Source organism: Nuphar pumila, chromosome 6 (genome assembly GCF_984573655.1).
Source record: "Nuphar pumila chromosome 6, dmNupPumi1.hap1.1, whole genome shotgun sequence".
Classification (NCBI taxonomy): domain Eukaryota; kingdom Viridiplantae; phylum Streptophyta; class Magnoliopsida; order Nymphaeales; family Nymphaeaceae; genus Nuphar; species Nuphar pumila.
In genome coordinates, this window is record NC_143254.1 from 15,322,783 (window position 1) to 15,348,467 (window position 25,685).

Below are 25,685 nucleotides of genomic sequence, written 5' to 3' on the forward strand. Positions count from 1 at the left end.
TCAATTTTGGACTATGGTCCATATCCACCGAATCCACATGGTGCCCAGTTACATTTTGAGTTCGGTTCATGCAAACGACCAAAATCAGCAAGTGGAATGACAAAGAGTTGCATTAATGATCCCTGCGATCACTTTCAAAAGGGACATGTAGATTGTATTACCATTGAGTTCGAAAATTCATTTGGGCACTCATTGTTCATTTATGAGTAGTCTTAGTCGCTTGATTGAATATCACGACTTCCAATGCTAAGGTTGATGTATATAGGGGTGGCAATCGGGTCGGGTTGGCGTGTCAGCATACCTCAACCCGAACCCGACCCGTTTATTAAACGGGTCGGCTGTGGCAAACACGAACCCGACCCGTTTAATAAACGGGTAACCCGACACGACCCGCCAACCCATTTAATAAATGGGTTGGGTCGGGTAAACGGGTTTTAAGGTTCGCGGGTCAGGTTGGCGGGTTGACCCACCCGCCTAACCCGTTTATTAAACGGGTCAGCCGGGTTGGCGGGTTGGCATACCCCCAACCAGAACCCGACCTGTTTAATAAACGGGTTACGCGGGTCGACCCGTTTATTAAACGGGTTGGCTTAAGCCCAACCCGAACCCCCCTAAGAGGCGGGTTGGCGGGTCGTGTCAGAAACTGCCACCCCTAGATGTATATAATCTTCATCCAAAAATGGCTGATGTGAGTTTGTTGATGAATCGGGGTTCATATATATATATATATATATATATATATATATATATATATATATATATATATATATAGAGAGAGAGAGAGAGAGAGAGAATTGGGTACCCTCGACTGTACCATACCCTTTAGTAGAAAACCAGTTTCTTTACATTTTCGTGATTTTGATATGGATCAAAGACGGATATGATTTATATGATTTGTTTAGATAAAAAAAGTTTTAAGTCATCTGATCAAATTATATAAGCAGATTTTTGAGGGCAATGATTTATATGTTTTGTTTAGTTAAAAACAAGTTTTAAATCATCTAATCATGTTATATAAGTAGATTTTTTAAGGGCTTCAATGCTCAACGGTCAACAACACGTTAAAATTTCATGATTAATAAAAATCATCTTCTCATATCCAAACTGTTTGATTCAAAGTGCATTTCCTAATAAATGCTCCATTTTGAAAACGAAAAATGCCTACGAGTTCGAATTAATCCAACACCAAAACTTTGTGCCTTTGAAGCACTTGAGATGGTTTTCTCTCTCTCTCTCTCTCTCTCTCTCTCTCTCTCTCTCTCTCTCTCTCTCTCTCTCTGTAAGGTTAATCTACCACTAAACTTGTTAGGTTTAATAATAGATCCATTCAACCATTAAAAATGATCAAATAACCTTAAGGGAATGGCACTTTTGAAAAATCGGTGAGTCCTTTATTGGGCTAAAATGGCAAAATCTACTCAGCAAGAAAAAGCATGCTTTATTGGGCTTCTTTTTTTTTCATTCCCAATATTAGACTTTAACGGCGTTAACGGTGGAGGCCAAATGAATTAAAAAAACAAAAACAAAAAAAGGCAGTTCCCTTTCTAAGCATGTTGAGAGCAACAATAATAAAAAGCATATTGTGCATTGGGATGATAAAGAATATATTAGATGTAGTTGTCAACAATTTGAGTTTTTTTAGGAGTCTATGTAGACATGCTCTTCGTGTGCTTGGACAATCTAATTGTTTTTTAATTCTGAAACAGTATTTATTAAAAAGAGGTCTCCTAAGGAGTTTTCAATTACTTTGAGTGAAAGCAACCAACATACTGAACAACTAGAGTACATTGATTCAAACATTATTCATGAATTAATAAGGGAAGCCAAGTCCATGATTTCATTCATAAAGACCCAACAAAGGTTATGGGTTTTGTTTAGAAATTGCAATGCAAGAATGCTGTAAAAAATGCAGAGTCTCACACTGTTGTGAGAGAAACTGCTCATGAAGTGATTGAAACCAATGTGGAGATTGTACTTAATCCTATTGGGTTGGACTACCAAAGGATGACCAAAAGGAAATAGAAACAAAGTTAGTGGTGAATTGGCCAAGAAGCCAAAGTATTGTAAGGTACCATCTTGTGACCAAGTTGTTCATGATTCAAGAATTTGTCAGGTGAAAAAAGTTGCTGTCTATAGTGCAACTTCAATCACCAAAAAAGTTTTAATAAATCTCTCTTTTTAAAAATTTTAAAATGATTTTAACATTTTATTTTTATGTCCTTGAAGAAAAAAATGATACAAGATCAAGAAATTGCAACTTGTGAATATGCTGATTTTTGCAACTGCAAGCTTTAAAGTTAAACATGGTGTTCTTTTGGATAGGTACTTGTGATTAAAATATTTTGTACTGAGCATATAAGTTGATAAACTTGAACAAAAAATTGATATTTTTTTTTTGAAAGTTTTATACTTTTGTAATAGGCACAGGTTTTGCTTTTTGGCATCAAGATGGAAGGATTAGCTAAAGATGCACATGTTTTGCTTTTTCACATCGATAGGAAAGGATTGGCTAAAGATTGTAATTTAGAAAAGCAGAGCTCCGAAAATAATACCACCATGGAGAAATGGACTCTCTCTCTCTCTCTCTCTCTCTCTCTCTCTCTCTCTCTCTCGTAAATACAATTATTACATTTTTGTATTAAATTGAATCAATTGAGGCATATTAAAATGGTTGATATGTTGGTAGCTTCTTTTGAAGAATTGTAGTCATTCCCTATGGGAATGAGCCCACTTTCCTTTTTATTACATATATCCTATGTCACACAGACTCTTCTAACAGGGCACCGCACCCCGCACCCAAATTTTTTTAAAGTGCCGCATCGCCGTATCTGCACCCGCACCCGCACCCGCATCCACACCCGCACCTATGTGACATAGCATATATCATATATGGTTGGGCACTAAGTATCAACAGCTTCATTGTTATTGTGGGAAGCCACTGTGGGACAAATGGTATGCCTATTCCAGTGTGGTTGGAACAGCAGTCCCACCCACCATGCATGCACTTCATGTCATTCTTTTTTATTGTATTCTTTCACGAAATTGGAATGTTAACATATTGCTTGTGTGTCCAATAGCAGTAGTCTTTTTTTTTCATTTGTTATAATAGCAGCAGTCTTTGTTATCGTTTTATTTTTACACTTATAGTATACAAAATTTTATATATGAAAATATTTCAAAAAACTATATTTTTTTTTTGAATCGGACCAAGGCCTAGCCAGACTGAGTGAGACTTGTGAGGTTCCAAACCATCCCTGCGTCACATTGTAAGGGTGACAATTTGGATTCAACGAGTCCATACCTAATTTGAATCGGACCAAGTTCTAGCCAGACTTTATCCAAACTACTAGAAGTCTGAAACTTGTGCTTAATATGGAGTCAGGAAACTAATATGATTTGTAGGGCTGTCAATGGGTTTGGTTTTGTCTCAAGTATTTAACTCAACAAGAACCTGGACATTAAAGTATGGGAAAAAATGATGACTGAAATGTTATTTGGGTTGACTCAAACACAACCCAAGTGACATGTGGGTCAAGTTTGCACTATGATTTTTGTCAAATATCCTATCCGGCTCAACTGACTCGAGCATAATAATAAATTTAATAAAGTATTCCCTCTGAATTATATATGTTGGTCATGTGTGGGATTCAAATTTTGGACTCCACATGACCCAAAACTGGGTGCTTGTTCCTTGAATGCACCCATGCCTGACTCGTTGGCAACCTGCATGTGCATGTTGGCATGACCAACCAATGGGTCCATTAGGTCACTTAGGGTTGGCTTAGGTCTATCCGTCCAAATTTCATTCCAATTGTCTTTTGGTATAAATATGCCACCGAACGAAGCCATTCCTATCGAAGTTTGGCAGCGTGTGTGTATATATATATATATATATGTGTGTGTGTGGAATGAAAAGGAATGGGACATGCTGTTTTCTTTGTATTTTTTTCTATTATTATTTTTTAATTCCTTTAGCCTACTCCGTCAACCTAATCCCTAGGTTGGAGTAGGGATGGCAGTGGGGCAGGGCGGGGGACAAGGTCTCCACCCCCGCCCACCTCAAAATTTTATCCTCCACCCCCGCCTCCATTCCCGGCGGGGAATGGATTTTATCCTCCATCCCCGTTTTATGTCCTCCATCCCCGGTTCAAACGGGGATGAGGCGGGGCAGGGCAGGGATATTGCGGGGAAAAGTGGTCGGGGCGGGGATCGTGGCGGGGAGGGGAAAAGTGCACGTCCATCCCTGCCTCTACCCCCGGACGGGGATGGATTTTAACATTCGTCCCCGCCTCCATCCCCGTTTCATACCCTTCATCCCCGGTCCAAACGGGGCGAGGCGGGGCAGGGCCTGGCTTTCCCCGGGTCCACTGCCATCCCTAGGTTGGAGTCAGCCGGAATGGAAAAAAGAAGCCCAATAAAGTATGTTTTTCCTGCAGAGTAGATTTTACGGTTTTAGCCCAATACTCACCAAATTTTCAAAAGTGCCATTATCTTAAGATTATTTGATCATTTTAATTGGCTGAATGAATCTATTATTAAACCTAACTAGTTTAAGCGTAGATTAACCCATATATAGTGACCGCACGAACAATTTTGGACGCTTATGCGCCGCTGATCGCGCTAACCCATATATAGTGACCGATATCATCAAACCAGTAAAGTGAGCAAACAATTTTGGACACTTATGCGTGTGATCAGCAGCACAGTTTTTTGCATTTTTGGGTTTTTAGCAGTAGTGGTCAAGAACTGCCGTTGAAAGTCCAAATTCAAGTTTTTTTGGACGCGCAGCGCGTGGCTATGCATGAATTTGACAAAGACCCGTTCAAATATTCAGCTTTTTGTATATATATATATATATATATATATATATATATATATAACTGAACATATTAGGCCCCATTTCTCATTCTGCCCTTTAGGTTTTAAGTGTTTTATAATAGATCTGAACCATCAGATGTGATTAGTATGATTGATTTAGTGGGAATCGACTCTTAGATAATGTTTTTCAGACAAAAAAAAACATGCTTTTATGAGCCAAAAAAAATTGGTACCTTCATAGTCATTGATTTTGGATCACCGAAAAAACCTATATACAGGTCAGATTTCAGCGATCCAAGTGGGCCTAAGGAACACATTATCCAAAATCAATGGCTATGAAGGTACCAGCTTTTTTGGCTCAAAAAACATATTTTTTCATCAAAAAAACATGATCCAAGAGTCAATTTCTACTAAATCGAGTATGTTAAACACATCTAATGGTTTAAATCTATCATAAAACACTTAAAACCTATGAGGCAGAATGAGAAATGGGGCCTAATATGTTCATCTCTCTCTCTCTCTCTCTCTCTCTCTCTCTCTATATATATATATATATATATATATATATATATATATATATATATACACACACACACACATTAGGGGTGTCAACAGGTCGGATTTGGTTCGAACCCAGCTGCAACAAGACTTGAACTAGTTTTTTTGGGTATGGTATCGGCTTCAAACTCAAGTCTAATCGGGTCTACTATAAGAGAAACCATACCCAAACCTGATAAGAACTACATGAACCAGACTTGGCAAAATAATATTTTTTATTATTTTTATATTGAAAAATTGCAGGTCTTAATCGAAACTCGAGTAAGGACCGGGATTGGTTGAAAATTTTACAAACTATACCTGGGTCCATATATTAATCGCACCTTCAAGTCTGAACCCGGCTCTTAATTCGGTCTTCTTATTGGTCACCATACCCGGACCCTATACGGTTTGGTCTGGGATGGATTTGGGTAAACCTGATATATATATAACGTGACCTCGGGTGTGTTGGGCATCAAACATGCACTCACATATATTTTTTAAGTGTATTACACTTTCAGCGATGGTCTGCTTGGTGTCGGATGTGGTCGAGCTTGCCCAACGTGCTCGCGTGTATTTTCTTAGTGTATTATTCTTTTAACAACGGTTCAAGACTGCTGCTAAGTGTAAAAAGAGTAAAAAAGAGGACATTGTTGATCTTGCGTAAGATCAACGATGCACTTTCATTCAAAAATCATCACACTTTATTTGTTCGATGACACACCCTTCTATATATAGAGATATAGAGAGAGAGGATTAATAAGTAGCTCCCAAACAATCTTAAATAGCTCTAAATGGATAAAGTTTCAGGTGTTTACTTTGAACTTGAAGTTCTATTCTGTATAGCTTAGTAGAAAACATGTATTAGATTAATTAGCATAATTGTTCATGTTTAAGTAAGTATTTCAAGCAAACAAAAATCAATGGCCCATACTGCACTAAAACTTGGTGAAATAGAAATCAAGGCTTCTCATCAAATCGATTCAATACAAAACTTGGTTTTTAGTGAAAAGACAGACTAGAATTAAGAAAAACATGCATGCAACTATGTCTTTTTAGAAGCATTTAGGGTAGTTTAAGATATAAATTGTTTAAGAAATGAGAATTAACTCTAATTTTTTTGTATGCATTCAAGCAAGCAAAATCATATTTTCTTCACTAGTTCATACACTACAAGGATGAGAGTCAATGCCAGTGACTTTTCACACCGCTATTGCCCTATTTATCATCGTTATAAGTCTATAATGAAGAAAAAGAATGGTTGCCAATTTTTGGGTTTAGTTAAGTAATAATGGAGGCATTTATACGTTACCATTAATGTGTGACCCAACATCGACAAAGAATCTAGCCAAAACTGAGAACACCTGTAGCAGTGATCCACCCTATAACGATGACACTTATAACGATATTTTTGTGTCATCTTTATAGCTTGTAACAAGAAGAATTAACTCACTATTATAGTCGATAACGATGAGAAGTAAGTTATCATTATAGACATATTTAATGATAATATATAAAGTTATCGTTAGATATATATATTTTTAACGACAACATGTGTGCAGGGGCAAGGCATTCACGGTGCTATTCATCTTGCCATTATTGATGAAGCAATATCAAGAAGATTCCTGACTGTAGTAGAGTAATAATGGCGCAAAATTTATGTCACCGCTAGTACGTAGCAATTAGTGGAGACAAACAATATGCCGTTAGCCATTGATCAATAGCGATGACTTTTGTTGTCGCCGTTGAAGAGTTGCTACTATTGACACTCATCCTTGTAGTGATACTCTAGTTCTAATATTTCAAACCTTTATGTTATAGGGCTTTTCATGTTTTTATTAAATCTGACCATACAGATGTGTTCTACCCACTTGGTTTTATAGGAATCAACTTTTGGATCTGATAAGCAGATAGTTTTATAAAGTTTAAAAATAGATGGTTAAAGATTTTATAAATATTAAAAGCTTAAAAAATCATGTTATTTGATAAAAAAAAAAACATTGATCAAAGTATCATTTCCTAGCAAATCAACCATACAAAACACATCTATAAGGTCAAATTTATAAAAATACAACCTGAAAATGCCTGTTTGCGCGTGCTACATGACAGTTGGCTAGAAAAGTAGTAAACAGGTGTGTGTGGTTAATATTTGGTGCTAGTGAAGGTACAAAACTAATGAGTAGAAATAGCCTTCTTTTCTTATTTTTTATTTTTGTTTTTTTGTAGATTTGACCCTATGGATGCTATCTACAAGTTTAGTTTTGTTGAAAATGAGTTTTAGATCATCTGATTGTGATATTTAAGCATGTTTTTAAGGGCTTTCAAACATCAATGGCTGACAATGTTCCAAAATTTCAGACATGTACACTCGTGCACCAAAGGATTTGATCCGGAGTCTTCAACTCAATGCCTTCACAGTCACCCTGCTGGCCATGAGGGCCACCCCCACAGTGGTGCAAATAGACCACGTTGAATACATCTATATGGTCGTTTGAGTTGATATAACTTGAACCTATGATTTCTAACTCAATAGTATCGTGCCTTTATTAGCACCAAATATAAATAGATTCATAGCTAGTCAATTGAGACATATGGGTGGGCTAAGTCGGGCTGGGCTGCATGTGCTGAACTCCATGTTTTCCGGCTCGCATGACAGGTCCGGGTAGTTGCGTGGTTTATCAGCAAAGTTGATTGGCAAATTGATCGGTAACGACGTTTGGAGAAAAGGACTTGGCAATGTGACCCTGATTTTCTTGGGCCCTCACGATCATGTGCAAGGGCGAGGCAATCACATGTTCAACAATTTTATTGCAAATGCGGATGATATGATAAAAATTTCCTAATATTATCTTTCTAACCAAAATAGCATTTTTTCATGATATTTACATTTCTAACTGCTATTTCTCATGAATCAATAAAATTGGTCATTTTATTTTTATTCATTTTATAAGTTTTCTTCATAACTTTTTATTAATTTATTTTTGCAAATATTTTGAGCCAACTTATGTTTAAAACCGAATCCATCCAGGATTCATTCAAATATCGTGTAATCTAATCTGAACCATTTCCTTATTCAGGTGTATTTCTGAGACTATACCCAGATTAGTCAGGATCCATTGAAGCCAAAACTGAGCTATGGTGAATCAGATATAGTTTTCATTTCCCTCAGTCCATCTAACATGTGTGGTCATTAATGAGTTTTTTCGTATAATTTGGAGAATAAGAATTGCAAGTTATTTTGAAGGCCCCACAATTTCCCATCAGGGCAAGAACCTTTATTATTATGGATGCCAACAAATGGGATTTGGTTCAATTATTCAACTCATACATAGATACCAGAAGCATCTCCCTAGAAAAAAAAAACGATCTTTACCTCATTGATGAATCTCTTGGATCAGTAAGACACACTCGCCTGGATCCCATCGCATGTATAACGGGATCCATCCTGTGTCAATCTTTGTCATCCAACCAACGGTTAGGATTTACTAATTCTACCCGTCCGGATGCATTGATTGGACTGCTAGGATCACCATAGGATCTTATGACATCGTATGATGGGATAGGGACATTTTTTTCTTACCAGATTGGTTCAGTTTATCAGCACCTGATTAGATAGATATAGCAGCTCATCCGTCTATTCTCATTTCACGTATCCAAATGATTCCCATAGTGCAAGTGTGGTGCCCCCGGACCCGACAGGCAAGTTTGAAACTTTTGAAAAAATAGGATGCAAAAAATGAGTTTTCAATTCTTCAATTAATAAACCATTTTAATATATAAAAATATTATTTTAAATATATTCACATTTATTAAAAAATTAAAGGGAAAGTATATGGTGGTTCTATACCATGATGGTACACACTCTTGTTTTCATATATTTAGCCATCAAATTGTATATCTAACGGTAAAGATGTGTTTATTAGTATGATTTATTTAGTATGTTAGAACAGTACAAGAAAAATGGTCATTAGTGACAGAAGTTTGCGACAGATTTTTTTCATCGTAACCTTGCGACGGATTAGCGAGAGAAACAAATTCGTCGCTAAAATCCGTAATATTTATGAAAATAGCGACGAAAAAACTTTTGTCACCAAATTTGTCTCTAATTAGCAATGGCTTAGCGATGTTAGGTTTTGTCGCAATACCCGCGGCATTTAGCGACGGATTTGGTGACGGTGGTTTTTTCATCGCTACGTAGCGACGACGTTAGCAACAAAAATATTTCGTCGCTAACTGGTCATGTAAATTTGCGACGGAGTTGTGATGGAAGTAGGTTGTCGCCAAATTTATCGCTAAGTTTCCCGTAAATCCCTAATTAGAACCCTTCTTTTTCTTTCCTGTTTCGTCTCTCCCGCCCGACGCACTCCCCCGGCAGCCGCCCAATGCACTGCTCGGACTGCCGCCCACCGCCCGTTGCTCCCCGGTCCGTCGCCCATCCCTCCCCCGGCCCATCTCCCCCCGTTTCGCCGCCCGTCCCTCCCCCGGCCCATCGCCCCCCCCCCCCCCCCCCCCCCCCCCGTCCCTCCCCTGGCTCATCGCCCCCCATCCCTTCCCCGGCCCATCGCCCCCCATTCTGCTGCCGGCCGCTCGACGTCTCCCAGGTAAGTAGGTCATTTTTTTTTCGACAGGGGGTCGCCCCCCCTGCCTCGCTCTTTTTTTCCAGCAGGGGGGGCGTCTAGCTTGTTTTTTTTTCCTGCAGGGGGTCGTCCCCCTGCCTCATTTTTTTTCCGGCAGGGGGTCGCCCCCCTGCCTCATTTTTTTATTCGGGCAGGGGGTCGCCCCCCATGCCTCATTTTTTTTCGGCAGGGGCGACCCCCTGTCTCATTTTTTTTTTCCACAGAGGGTCACCCCCCTGCCTTATTTTTTTATTCGGGCAAGGGGGGGAGCAAGGGGTCGCCCCCTGCCTCTTTTTTTTTTGGCAGGGGGGCGACCTCCTGCCTCTTTTTTTTCCGGCAAGGGGTCACCCCCCTTGCCTCATTTTTTTATTCGGGCAGGGGGTCGCCCCCCTGCTTTTCCGGTAGGGGGTCCCCCCCTTGCCTCTTTTTTTTTTGGGCAGAGGGGCGACCTCGTGCCTCATTTTTTTTCCTGCAGGGGGTCGCCCCTCCTGCTTCATTTTTTTTTTGGCAGGGGGGCGATGGGTCAGGGGCGCCCGACGATCGTCGGGTTCCTAAACCACAACATCACCCCGTGCCTGCCGTTCTGGGGGACGATCACTGCCTCCAGAGACCTCGTGTCGCTGTCGTACATTGCTGGCCTACTGACTGGCCGGCCGAACGGAGAGGTGGTCGACGCCTAGGAGGCATTCCGCCTCGCCGGAATCTCGATGGGCCAGGGGGGCGCCCGACGATCACCGGGTTCCTAAACCACGACATCACCTAGTGCCTGCCTTTCCGGGGGATGATCACTGCCTCTGGAGACCTCGTGCCACTGTCGTACATCGTTGGCCTACTAACTGGCCGGCCGAACGGAGAGGTGGTCGACGCCTAGGAGGCGTTCTGCATCACCGGAATCTCGTCCGACTTTGATATTTATTCTAAATTTTTTTCTTTCGACAGAGGGTGACTTCATTTTAACACAGTGTCTCTTGCAGATTTCTCAACGGATCTTGTTTATGCCCTGCCACCCGTGGTAAGTAAGTGGCAAATCGAGTAAATACCCATGGTAATTAAGTGATGCAAGCGCATCACATGTTATTTAATTTATTGGATGCAACACTTTACTGTTCACACACTCACTTAGTTATTGATATCTAGAACTGCTTTGTTGGAGTTTGGAGACCTTGCTGAGCATGATTTTAATGTATGAGAATAGAAGTGTTCTTATTTTTAGAGTACAAATTTCATGCTAGGCATGATAGTAGTTAGCGGGATATTGGAGTGTGTTTGCTGCATATACATGTTTGACATTTTTTTGATATGAATGTTTTCGATATATTGCAATGTTTGATGTGATTGTATTCATGCTTGCATCTAGTTACTTTCAATTAGATTATGACTTACATGTGAAATTGTATAATAAAAACATGTTTCAAATGAATGTATCGTGTTATGAATAGTTTGCACATGAAAATATTAAGTTATCAATGCATGCATCATAATTCTTGTGATTGTATGACATCATATATTGCATGATAAATTTGATATTTTCTTCATCATAACATTCTGATGATTCTCTTTTAACTGGTTAGGATATTATTCGTAACATCATATGACAAAATGACTGCAAATCGTAAATGAATGTACCGTAGGATAGTTGACAATGAGTTATCATATAAATATATGAATGGTGTTAAAAGTTTTATTAATTTGCAATGGCAAGTGTCAGTACAGTGGATCTCACATGTCGGATTAGGTGTCTCTGCAAGATTTATAAGAACAATTGATTTGTAGAACCTTATGGTGTTAGACATCACCTATACAGGAAGGGTATTGTGAGTAATTATCAAAATTAGACATTTCATGGAGAAGAATTTAGAAACAATTTTGATGCACGGGTGAATGTGGTGCACGATAATCCATATATGAATTTGATATTTGATGCTGCAGGAACAAAACTGGGTTCTGCTATGGGTTCTAGTGATGTAACAACTGCAGTATATGAAGAATCACCAAACGATGCAGCTAGTAGATTTTATGATTTACTTAGAGATGTTGATGAGCCACTTTAGAATGGTTGCAAGAGTCACACTATCTTGTCTGCAGTTTCTTCAACTAATGAATTTGAAGTCTGAGTATAATTTGAGTCAATCATGTTTTAACTGTTTGTGCATGATTGTGAAGAGTATGTTGCCCAAAGATGAGAAATTGCCACAAAATTTTTATCGTGCGAAGGTTATGGTCAACGCTCTAGGTATGGGGTATAAAAAGATAAATATGTGTCCAAATCACTGCATGTTGTATTTCAAGGATTAGGAAAATAACATATCATGCCCGTCATGTGGGCATCCTTGGTTCAAGCCAAAGACAAGAGACAATGGTAGCACAAGATCAAAAGAAGTTTCATACAAGTCGCTCTGCTACTTTCCTATCACTCCTAGATTGCAATGATTGTATATGTCTTAAAGGCGAGCTAAACACGTGAGATGACATGTAAATAAAGTTCGACATGATGAAGACAAGATCATGCATCCTGTTGACGCAAAAGCTTGAAAGCACTTTGATCGTACTCATCAGAACTTCGCAATGGAAGTGAGAAATGTTAGACTCGGTCTATGTATAGATGAATTTAATCCATTTGGGGGTAGATCAACTCCATACTCATGCTAGCCAGCATTTGTAACTCCATACAACCTTCCACCAAGCTTGTGTATGAAGCGTCCAAATCTTTTCATGTCTCTATTGATCCCTGGTCTGACCTCATCTGGCCAAAATCTTGATGTATATTTAAGGTTATTGATTGATGAACTAAAAGTACTATGGGATGATGGTGTTACCACGTATGATGCCCATAAAAAATAAAATTTCATTATGAAGGCTAGTGTTCTATGGAAAATCAGTGACTTCCCTGCATATGATATGTTATCTGGTTAGAGCACACATGGGAGGTTGGCATGTTCGTACTGCATGGAGGATGCAAAAACTTTTAGATTGACGCATGGAAGGAAACCTTGTTGGTTTGAGTGTCATCGATTTCTACCCAGCGACCATCCGTTCCGACGACAAAGAAATGTGTTTCGAGCAAGCGCAACTGAAATGGAAGGTCCACCCACAAGATTGTCTGGCATAGAGATTTTAAGAAGATTGCGATACTTTCCAGATATATTAACAGATGCCCGTAGTCTGATGCCCTTTCTTGGATTTGGGAAGGATCATAATTGAACAAAGAAATCTATGGGAAAACAGATGCCCGTAGTCCGATGCCCTTTATACAATAATGAATGTTAAAGGGAAAACGAAGGATAATCCGAAGGCCCATATGAACTTAAAAGTAATATGTAAAAGACTAGAATTAGAACTCAAATAGTATAATGGCAAAGTACTGAAACCAAAGGCAATGTACGTGCTTCGACCTGATCAAATAAAGCAGGTATGTCAATGGTTGAGACAGTTGAGATTTTCATATAAATATGTCTCTAACATTGCTCGGGTTGTGAAGATTGACGATGAACAAATATATGGGTTGAAGAGCCATGATTGTCATATCTTTATGCAACGATTGATACCTCTAGCATTCCATGATATGTTAGACAAACCTATATAGGGGGTATTGCCTGAGTTGAGTGGATTTTTTAGAACATTGTGCGCATCGAAAGTTATAATATCTGATGTAAAGAATCTCGAGGACTCCGTCATCACTACTGTTTGTCTGCTAGAAAAGATTTTTCTGCCAGCATTTTTCGATGTTATGGAACATTTAATCATACATTTGCCATATAAACTAAGGGTTAGTGGTCCTGTGCAATATCGGTGGATGTACCCATTTGAAAGGTATATGTTTTCTTATATTTGTCTCTTCAATTCAATGATAGATATTTCAAATTTGAAATGTATATTTTTGACAGATGCATGTTTGACTTCAAAAAAAAAGGTTCGTGATAAAGCAAGAGTAGAAGGCTCTATTTGTGAGGCATACACTTTAGAAGAGATTTCAAATTTCTCATCTATGTACTTTGAACCTTATATTTCAACATGTTACACATGCCCGCCTTGTAACGATGATAGAGAACAAGTAACTATAGCTAACAAACTGTCAATATTTCAATCACTTGGGCATGTATTTAGTAGTTGTCGATCAAGACTTTTGGCAGATCTAGGGCAAGACGCAACACACATCTATATTCTTTTTAATTGCTCAGCGATCGACCCATACATCGAGTAAGTATATGTAGATGCAACATAATTCTAAATCATTTTATGTTCTATATGTGCATACATGGTTCGGTAATATAAATATTTATGGTTTGCAAACGATTTGATCTGGAGTTGCGAAGAGAAGTTTTACATCTTACTAATGCAGAAGTACAAAAAGAGCGTGAAACTAAGTTTGTGGAGTGGTTGAAAGAGTTGATAAGGATGCTCACATAAATTGTGTACTTGTAAACAACACTAAATTACTTAATTGGTCATGATCACAATCATCGTTTATGTTTGTAGGTCCGCCATGGTGATGTTAAAGATCAAGGAATATGTGATTTACAAAATGGTCCGACCAAAGTTGTGCAATGTTACAATGGGTACATCGTAAATGGTTATCGATTCCATACAAAAGACTACGGTATAAATAAATCAATGATGAATAGTGGCGTGTGTATCAAGGGTAGCAGCTACGGTGAAAATGAACATGATTACTACGGTGTTATAGAGGAAATAATGGAGTTGACTTACTTAGGCATAAATAATAGGGTAATTTTATTCAAGTGTCATTGGTCTGATCCAACTGCAATAAGAGTTGACAAAGCCTTAGGCATTGTGGAGGTGAATCATAAATCAAGGTTTGGAACATATGAACCATTCATATTAGCCTCGCAAGCTCAACAAGTTTATTATACTTCATATCCAAGTACAAAAAAGTCAGATAGAAATGAATGGTGGACAATCTGCAAGGTGAAGTCCAAACTATACCCTGAGTATGATCAGTTACAGGAAGACAAGTTAACTGAAGAGAGTGATTACTATCAATAAGATGATATCTATGACTTCTCTTATGGTAATGATGTTGCGCATGATATGCATGTCATATCTCCATTGGTCGATGAAATATTAATAGAAGAATGTGATCTAAATGATATACCAAGTGGATGGGCAAACAATGAAGAAGAAGATGAAGAAGAAGAAGAAGAATATGAAAGTCAAACAAGTAATGAGGAAGAATTCTTGAGCTAGTGAGCAAAATCTTGTAATACAAACCTCTATTTGAATGTATTTCAATGTTTTGAATGTATTGTAATACTTGATGTGAATGATTTGAATTATTTGAATATATAGAAATGTGTGACAATGATTTGAATGTATTGCAATACTTGATGTGAATGATTTGAATGTATTGCAATACTTGATGTGAATGATTTGAATGTATTGCAATACTTGATGTGAATGATGTGAATAATTTGAATGTATTGCAATGATTTGAATGATTTGCAGGTATTCCAATGATTTGAATGATTTGAATGTATTGCAATACTTGATTTGAATTATTTGAATGTATTGAAATGTATTCCAATGATTTGAATGATTTGCAGGTATTCCAATGATTTGAATGATTTGAATGTATTGCAATACTTGATTTGAATTATTTGAATGTATTGAAATACTTAATGTGAATGATTTAAAACAATTTGAATGTATTGCATGACATTTTTTATTTGTTAGAATATGATTTGTGGAGCTTATAATGGTCGTTTATCCAGTAGTAGTCAGTCTCAGTCTTTATCTTCACGGGCTCCTTTGATAGGTATATCATTTAATTAATTGGATACTTGATTAGTTGAAATGCGCATTCTAAAAATTTCTAACGTATTTTTTTACAGATGATGTTTCGCCTGTACATGACCCACCTACATTAGTTGATCATAAAAGTCAGGAGCCAACACAGGATGCAAGGTCTTCTCAGTCTGGTACAAGAAGACTCATTCGAATAATGTATATCGATAATCGATCGTAAGTATTTTATTTTCACTTATTTCATATTTTATAAATATTGTATATTGATATTTACTGTGTATCAATTCATGTGCAGCACGAGGTTCGAGTCACAAGAAGTAGTACGCGATATTAGGAATTCACTACTTCAACATCTACCAGGACCGATTGCTCAATGGAAAGAGTATCCAAAAGAGGTGATAGATAGATTGTGGTCCTCATTCATGATATACAATTGTTTGTCATAGTTAATGTGTTTCATATTTAATTATTTGTTATAGTCATGTCTACTAACTTTCTGAAAATATTTGTAGGCTTTGAATCGCTCCGCGACTATGATGGAGGAACATGATGAAAGGAAGGTGTGGCAGAAGGTAGCTGCCAATCGATTTGCAGACATGCTGCACAATATGAAGACTGCAGCAAGAAAAACATCTGGCAGGATAGATGATCCACTGCAGTGGAAGGGCCATAGACCTCCTACTATCAGGTCAGATGTTTGGGATGCAATGTGTAACAAGTGGGCTGGGGATGCATTTCGAATCCGCTCAGCGAAGGTTGCACAAAATCAAGCGAAAATGCCAGAAGCCTATTTATACACAAGTGGATCTAGGACTTTTGGGAGCCACCTAAAGAAAATGGTAACTCGTCAATATATAAACAAATCAATTTTATAAGTATTGTTGCAAACCTGTTAACTAAATCTTAGATCATTTTACTTCATAGGGAGCAGAAAAATGAGGTATTGTGTCATACAAGGATGCATTTATTCAAACACATAAACGTAAGACCACGGGAGAGTTCGTAACAGAGAAGGCGAGAACGACAACAATATATATTTATTGTATTAATAATCATTGTAATATACAAGTTATCATAAATATTGTAATTCTTAATTATTAATTCATACCGTAAACATTATTTTGTAGGAGTCATATGAGCAACAGATGGTAGAGCGATATGGTGATGACTCTACTCAGCATCTATCATTTGATCCTGCAGCAGGTGAACCCAAAAAGAGTTGTGTGTTCGAGTTTGGGAGTAATATGAACACATCATCAGTCGTTGTTTCCTCCAGTCACGGCTCAGAGACTTCTCTCGTCAATATCAGTTCCAAGCATCCAACAGATTCTTGGGATGATGTACGCCAGATCATTAAAGATACAATGCGTGACTACTTCCATGAAACAATTGTCGATGTTCTCCGAGATGAGTTCAATAGTTTTTTGCAGAACAAAGAAAATTCGTTTGCAGGTGCCTCTCAGGTATGAAAGTTTCATGTGATGCATTACATGTCGTTAGATTTCATATAAGCCTTTTATATAGTATTTTAGTATAATATTTTTACTGTTTTAGAACACATATGAGCATAATAGAATCACATATATAGTTTTTTACTGCCTTTGAACACATATGAGCACGATAGAATCACATATACAATTTTTTTATTGCCTTAGAACACATAGGAGCATGGTAGAATCACATATACAACTTTTTGACTGCCTTAGAGCATATATGAGCATGGTAGAATCACATATATAACTTTTTTGACGGCCTTAGAGCACATATGAGCATGATATAATCACATATACAGTTTTTTGCCTACCTTAGAACACATATGAGCATGATATAATCACATATACAGTTTTTTGCTTGCCTTAGAACACATATGAGCATGATAGAATCGCATATACAGTTTTTTGACTGCCTTAGAGCACATATGAGCATGATAGAATGACATATACAGTTTTTTTGACTGCCTTAGAACACATATGAGCATGATATAATCACATATACAGTTGTTTGTCTGCCTTAGAACACATATGAGCATGATATAATCACATATACAGTTTTTTGCCTGCCTTAGAACACATATGAGCATGATAGAATCACATATAAAGTTTTTTTACTGCCTTAGAGCACATATGAGCATGATAGAATCACATATAAAGCTTTTTTGACTGCCTTAGAACACATATACAGTTTTTTGCCTGCCTTAGAACACATATGAGCATGATAGAATCATATATAAAGTTTTTTAACTACCTTAGAGCACATATGAGCATGATAGAATCACATATACAGCTTTTTCGACTGCCTTAGAACACATATGAGCATGGTAGAATCACATATACATTTTTTTGACTGCGTTAGAGCACATATGAGTATGATTAAATCACATATAAGTTTTTTTTACTGGCTTAAGAACACATATGAGCATGATAGAATCACATATACAGTTTTTTTACTGCCTTAGAGCATATATAAGCATGGTAGAATCACATATACAGTTTTTTTGACTGCCTTAGAGCACATATGAGCATGATATAATCACATATACAGTTTTTTTACTGCCTTAGAACACATATGAACATGATATAATCACATATACAGTTTTTTGCTTGCCTTAGAACACATATGAGCATGATAGAATCACATATACAATTTTTTGACTGCTCACATATACAGTTTTTTGCCTGCCTTAGAACACATATGAGCATGATAGAATCACATATATAGTATAATTTATTTGAGTATATTTTGTTCATCAATACTAACCTTTCTTTTCTCATGTAGGTTGTTGGCGATAATCACCATAGTGGAGCTTAAGGTACAGATTAAGACAATGAACAAGAGGATGCACAAAATCTTGACAATGATTAGATTCATGTGTTGAATTTATTCTACCTTCTTTTTGTTTCAAAAATGTAAATGTTGAATTGTAAATAATTAGAACTTGCGAATTTTATAATGGATCGATTAATTGTTTTAGTTTCCTTTTATATGTATTTTGATGTATACTTTGTTTTTTATTCACAGGAAATATAAATTGTACAAGAAATATAAATTGTATCACGAGAAATTTTTTCTCGATATTTAATTTTCAAATATATATTTTTTATTTTTTTTTCCTTGTTTACGACGGATTAGTGATGGATATATCCGTCGCTAATTACTATTAGCGTTGAATGTAGCGACGACTATAAATCTGTCGCAACACCAAAATTGTCATATAGTAATGACGGCCTTGCGACGGATGTTGGCATTCGTTATTCCGTCGCAACTTAGCGACAGATACATTCTGTCGCTACTTAGCGACGAAATGGGCGACAGATATATTCTGTCGCTAATTAGCATCGAAAAATTCCTGATGGAAGCTATCTGTCTCTAATCCGTCGCTAAGCTGTTTAGCGACGGATTAGCATCGGATTAGCGATGAATTTAGGTCGTCGTTAATCCATAGGTTTCTTGTAGTGGAAGGTTTTATCATGTTTAATACATTATAAGATTTCATTTGAGACGGAGAAAATCAAAAACTCACAATTCATGAAAATGAGGATGGTTTAAAATTGATATAAAACATTATATTTGAGTAAACTTTAACACATGACAATAGCATATAGCGTATAGAATATGCTAAACATGAACCAAACGGTTACATTTTGCTTTTGGAGTTTAAACCTATGTAAATCAAGTGCGCACCGCCATAAGCTATGGTGGTACAGTGCCACCATAAGCTATGGTGGTTGTGCCCAAATTTAAAGTAAGGTCCATACGTGTTAATGCTGTGTCAACGTGCCATAGTGTGTCCCAGCCCATGCATGACAAGCAGTATAAATGGTGTGTCAATGTGACATAGGGTTAAAGGTGAACCAGCACATGTTTCGGACAGTACTAGCTAGCCAGACAGCATAATGCGTCTGGGCCCATCTAGACTGGGCCAGGGCTGAATGGGGCCATAGCTATGATTTATCAGGCAACATAATGTGTGGGCCCATCTAGACTGAGTCAGGGCCGAGTGGGCCGCAGATATGATTTATCATGCAGAATATAATCGAAATTCAGTACATAAATAATAAAGGTGCATGGGAAGACAGCTAAGTGTATGCACCCATGTTATAGTGGAGTATACCCTGTAGCATTCTAAGTTTGCCAGTCCGTAACAAGGTATACCCCTGTAGCTTTCTAAGTTGCCAGTTTGTACTTGATCTTGTTGACCCATTTTCAGCATACGAAATTTAATTTGACTTACAAAGAGAAGCAAAAGATTCTAAAAACTATTTATAGCGGAGCTAAATTCTTTGGCTAATAGCCTAATACTGCTTAACATCAATAAAGGTCATATTGCCTGTGGCAGAGGTCGGCTCAGACACTATTATATAGTTTGATGAGAAAGGCCATAGAGGAGGACCGGTTGTTTATGTAGGACGATGAGGGGGGCAGGTTATATGCCCCCCCCCCCCCCCCCCAAACAGAATATGCACTGTAGCTATAGTGCATGTTCTGGGGTCTCGACTGAGCACCACTTGGCGTTCAATCGAGTGCACCGTACACCGTCATACATCCCGAAGGTGGGTGTATAGTGCACTCGTACACTAGATTGAGCACTACGCACCGCTCAGTCGGGACCCTCGAACACACACTGTAGCAACAGTGCATGTTCTGGGGAAAACACGCAACACCCTCTCGACGATGAATAGGAAGGTTAGATAGGGTAGGGGAGAAGATGCACACTCGAGTATGTTAATATAAAATTGAAAACTAGCCTAACCCCACATTTTCACCAACACCCTTCTTCTCGCGTGAGTCATTATCATGAATCTCTTGGGGTCTACGTGGGATCGATCTTCTAGTCACTTCTTTTTATTCATGAACAGATATCAAATCTTGTTTTTCAGCAATCCCTCTAGATTTTTAAAGCAGTGGCAAATCTTATTCACATGAGCACAGTACTTTGAATATAATGTTTAACCAATGCGTCAATCAATAGGATTACTCACGGCTGAAAGGCTCAACCGTTTAGGATTCGACTGGCCAAGCCCATGTAGTCTTCTCACTTGTTCATTTTGTTCATTTAGGATATGACATCTTAGCTACACATTGTATTGTGATCATATACCAATTTTACCTTCTTTTTTTTTTAAAGAGAAGCTGGGGTTAGGCAAACCCCCACCAGTTACTACTCAACATAGGGTTTGAACCCACTACAAGAAAATATGGAATTAGCGACGAAAGTTTCGTCGCTAACTAGCGACGGATTAATGAGAAAAACAAATCCGTCGCTAAAATGAATAATATTTATGAAAATAGCGACGGAATAGATTCCATCGCAAACGTCGTCGCTAATTAGCGACAGATTTTGTGATAGAAGGTTTTGTTGTAATAGTCACACCATTTAGCGACGTATTTTGCGACAGAATCTATTCCGTCACTATTTAGCAATGGATTTGGTGACGGAATAGATTCCGTCGCTATTTTCGTATTTTGATTTACGATGGCGTAGCGACGGAATAATTCCGTCGCTAAATGTCCCGTAAATCCCTAATCCTAGCCCTCTTTTTCTTTTCCTGTTTTGCTGCCTTTTCCACTGCTCCCACCCACCGCCCTCTCTCTCCCGCCGCCCGTCGGCCTCTCTCCGACCCCCACCGTCCATCTCTCCCCGCCAGCCTCCCGCCGCCGCTCGGCGACGCGCAGGTAAACGTTTTTGTCGGCAGGGGTCGACCCCCCTGTGTTTCCGACAGGTACCTGCAACGTCCCACGACAAGGAAACGTAAACTGACAGCTCCTACCAACCACGAGGTTGGTCCTACTTTACTTTCTTGTGGTGATAGTTATCTAGCTAAAGTAGCAATCTATTACAAACATACAACTGTATGTTTTATGTAAAGATACTTGTCATGCAAGAATAAAATAAGTAAATTGATGTGAAGTATCACTAAAGCACAAGAAAGCTTAAGTCATGAACGTTATGGTATCAAACACACTGTAACGAACCAACGGGGCCTCCGGTTGTCTGGTAGGAGCAGCTAGTGCACGTCACCTTGTGTTGGGACGTTGCAGGTTCAAAATCCAATGGTATAGTTGTATAACTGGTAGAGGTCTGCCTAACCCCAGCTTGCCTTTCCAAAAAAAACTGTAACGCAAAGCATTCACACACGTTAAAACAATGTAGTTCAGCCTGATATGGGGAAGGTTTTTCTTGCTTCCAAATGTGATTGGAGTCCTCTCATTGGATGCTTTAGAATGTAAGCTGTAACTTTAACTACTTCCTTGAATGTAGCAATATGCTTTTCTTATATTTATCTTCATTGGGATCATATCACTCTTTTTAGATTGTTCCTTGTTTATTGAACCTGGACCATAGATAATGTTTGGATTTGGATCTTTTGGATGTCAACTTCCTTCAACATGCTCCGTGAAGCCAATCTCCTTGAGATTAAGCTTGTCTTTCAAATAATTGAAGCTGGGTCTTGTGAGCAGCTTTGTCAGAATGCTTTCCTATTGATTTTGTGAAGATATAAATTTTATTTCAATATCATGCCTAGCCACTTTCTTTTTAATAAAGTGAAATCCAATCTCTGTGTTTAGTTCTGGTGTGAAACATGAGATTTGCTGCCAAGTACGTAGCTCCAAGGTTATCACACCATAATATAGGAAGCCTTTGCACATGGATTGCAAGTTCTGCAATTAATAGACTAATCCATAGTAATTCTAAAACTCCAATCCACATCTGAGAAAGCTGACAATCTGAGATCCTGCATTGAGATATATGTAAACCCATATCTAGTCTTTTTGAGATATCTCAAAATTGTCTACGGCCAATGAATTTTTGTAGGCTGGGTGCATACATCGGCATCTTTATTTATGGAATATAAGTTATTCAGCCTTGTAGACAACACATTACAAAGTCCCTGCAATGCTACAATATTGGTTTGGATCTTCAACAGGTTTGCCTTCAAATTTTAAAAGTGAAACACTTACGGCTACAGGAGTAATTCTCCATTCCAATTCTATGCAACATGCCATATTTTTTTTTAGACAACAAAATTCATGACTTGTAACTATGACCTCAACTACGGCCTCATGTTCTTAATGGAGAATTCTGCACCAAAATAAGCAGTTAGCTGTTGAAGCCTATTACTTGAGTTCACATTTATTATAATGTCATCCACATATGTCAAAGCATACAATGTTGTTTCTTTGTGATTTTGATGAACTAGGACATGCCAGCTTTGAATCTAGTGAACCCCAACTGTACTAGATATTTTGGAGTATTTCGAACCAGGCCCATCAAACCCGCTTCATACCATAGAGAGCTCAATTCAAATTTCATACATAATGTAGAAATCTCTTATCTTCAAAACCTGGTGGTTGGGACATATACATTTCTTCTTTGAGACATCCATGTAAAAAAGCATTATTTACTCCTAGCTGATGTATAACCGACTTACAACAATAGATAAGACAGTTTGAACCATTGTGGGTTTGATCTCTTGACCATATGTTTCAAAACAATCGATGCTATATCTTTTAGCCACCAAGCAGGTTTTATACCTAGGTATTGTCCCATGTGCATGCGTTTCGATGCAATATATCCACTTACATCTCGAAATATTTTTTTTTCAGAGAAAAGAAATATTATTGCATTAGCGTCACTAGGTAACAGCATATAGGAATGATGAGAAGTCACTCACATGCGAGAAACATTTCATCAAGAAAAATGCAAGCAATAGCAGGGAAAAAGAGAAACGTAACAGAAACAGGGACTTGCAGGTCGACAGCGGTCCGAAGAGCATAAAGTCAAAAACAAAGTTTCTGTTCCTTTCAATCCAGTCTAGTGCCTTCCCCGGCCATTTCTGTTGAGCTCTAGAAGAAATTTCCAATCTCAGCTGATCGTGAATCACACTAAGATCAGTAGGCCTGACGGAATCTGCGGTGATTCATTTTCTTCCAAATGAGGTAGCAAGTGGAGTACATCCACACCCGCTAAATGTATTTCCATTTTCTGCCACGACCATCGAGCTGTGATGCAACAACATCCCTAGGAAAGTTTAAGTGGTTCCAACACAAATTAAATCCTCTCATGCTAGGTAAAGCAAAGCTCTAAGGAATGCACATTCCCAAAATAGGTGGAAAATAGATTCCACTTTCTTTCTACAAAGGATATACATGCTAGTGAGGTTAACACCATGTTGCTGAATTCTTGAGTCGGTGGTGATTCTACCAAGAAGAATCTTGAGGCCCGTAAAGGTAGACCACCTCTCCATAATGTCTTCCTAGGAAGCTAGGGTGCCGGACCGAAGAAGAGCATGTAGAGGAAACTTGTGCTGAAAATACTGTTGCAAGAGAGTGTCCATAAGGATATATCCTCCTTGTCAAGAACCAATATGTGATTAACTTGAGTGGTAAGGACTATCCATTGAGCAAATACCAATTTTGATGGGCTTCTATGAAGAGTCAAGTGCCAAGTAGCTTGAGGCGGAGACCAAATATCCGCAATCCGAGCATACTTCATTCTAGAGGCTGCATAAAGGCATGAAAATGCGTCTCTATTGCGACGATTTTTCTCACTACAAGGATGAAGGTCAATAGCGGTGATTTTTCTCACCACTATTGCTCTATTTTTCATCACTATTGGTCTATAACGGTGATATTTCTCAGTGATAAGTCGCCATTAAGAAATGATCTTTGTTGACCAATAACGATGACATTTATAAGTTGCCATTAAAGGGTGACCCAACACCAGTGAATAATCTCGCCAGATTTGAGAACACTAATAATGGTGAGGCCGCCTATAACAGTAAGGTTGTTTTAATGGCGAGATAGCCTATAGAGGCGAGTTATTATCTTGTCGTTATAGGCTATAACAGGAAGAGGATCTCAATGCTACTGGCTATAAACTTGTAAAGAAAACAAAAAAATCAGAATTTTGCTAATCGATTACAAGCAAATCTTGTGTTTTGAAGGCAAAAAGAGGTTGCCACGTAATCCTAAAAGATTGACAGATTGAGAGTCAATCAAATAGAATAAGGGCCAGTTACCTGCATTTGACATCAAACGAAATATCAGATGCAATAAGATTTGACTGACAGAGAAAAATAAAATAAAATTTGTACATTGAGAGAAAGAGATGTTAAACTGGGGTTTCAAGTGTCTGGAAGAACATATGAAGCAGGCACCTCGAAAAGGGCAAGAGAATGGGGAAAACAAAAACATAAAAAAGAATCCCTGCTTAAGAGTTCTAACAACCCAAATCAAAATACGCTCTATCATGCACTAAATTTTAGTAAATAGACATACAAATCACACGCACATCCTCAATTCCCTAAAATGAGAAACTACTTTGACATATCATGAGTACAACACTAAACCTATAAGAATATACACAGGCTAGCCAGTATAAACAAAGAGGGATGTCAACTGCAATATCAGAACAAACATAACGTGTATACCATGAGGAAACCCTCAATCTAAAACATAAAATGGATAAAAGGACCATGCATGCCCATCTATAGGCTAGCAGTACTGCGCATATCAACAAAACGAACAAAATATAAAAGTGCATCTAAACGAATAAGGAAAACTTCAACAGAAAAAACTAGAAAGCAATGCCCAATGAACAATATATAACCCACAAACCTATACAAGGACACAAAAATATGACTTATATTAACAACAGGAAAAATGGGATAGCAACTAACCGCAAGAATCACCAACCTAGAAACCCCATTCATGTAGAACAAATTTCAATCGAACATCAACATGCCAATGAGGGAAAGAGATGTCAAAATTATCGACATGAATCATACCCCGCTACATCCAATACGGGCAAGCAACCATGCATATCAGACCTTACCGATCAACCAGAAACCATAAAACCCACTCTCACATAATTAAATTTTGATCGATTGAACATAAAGTGGAGGGTCTTTATTGGCATCAAACATTGAATACCAATGGTCAGGCTATGGA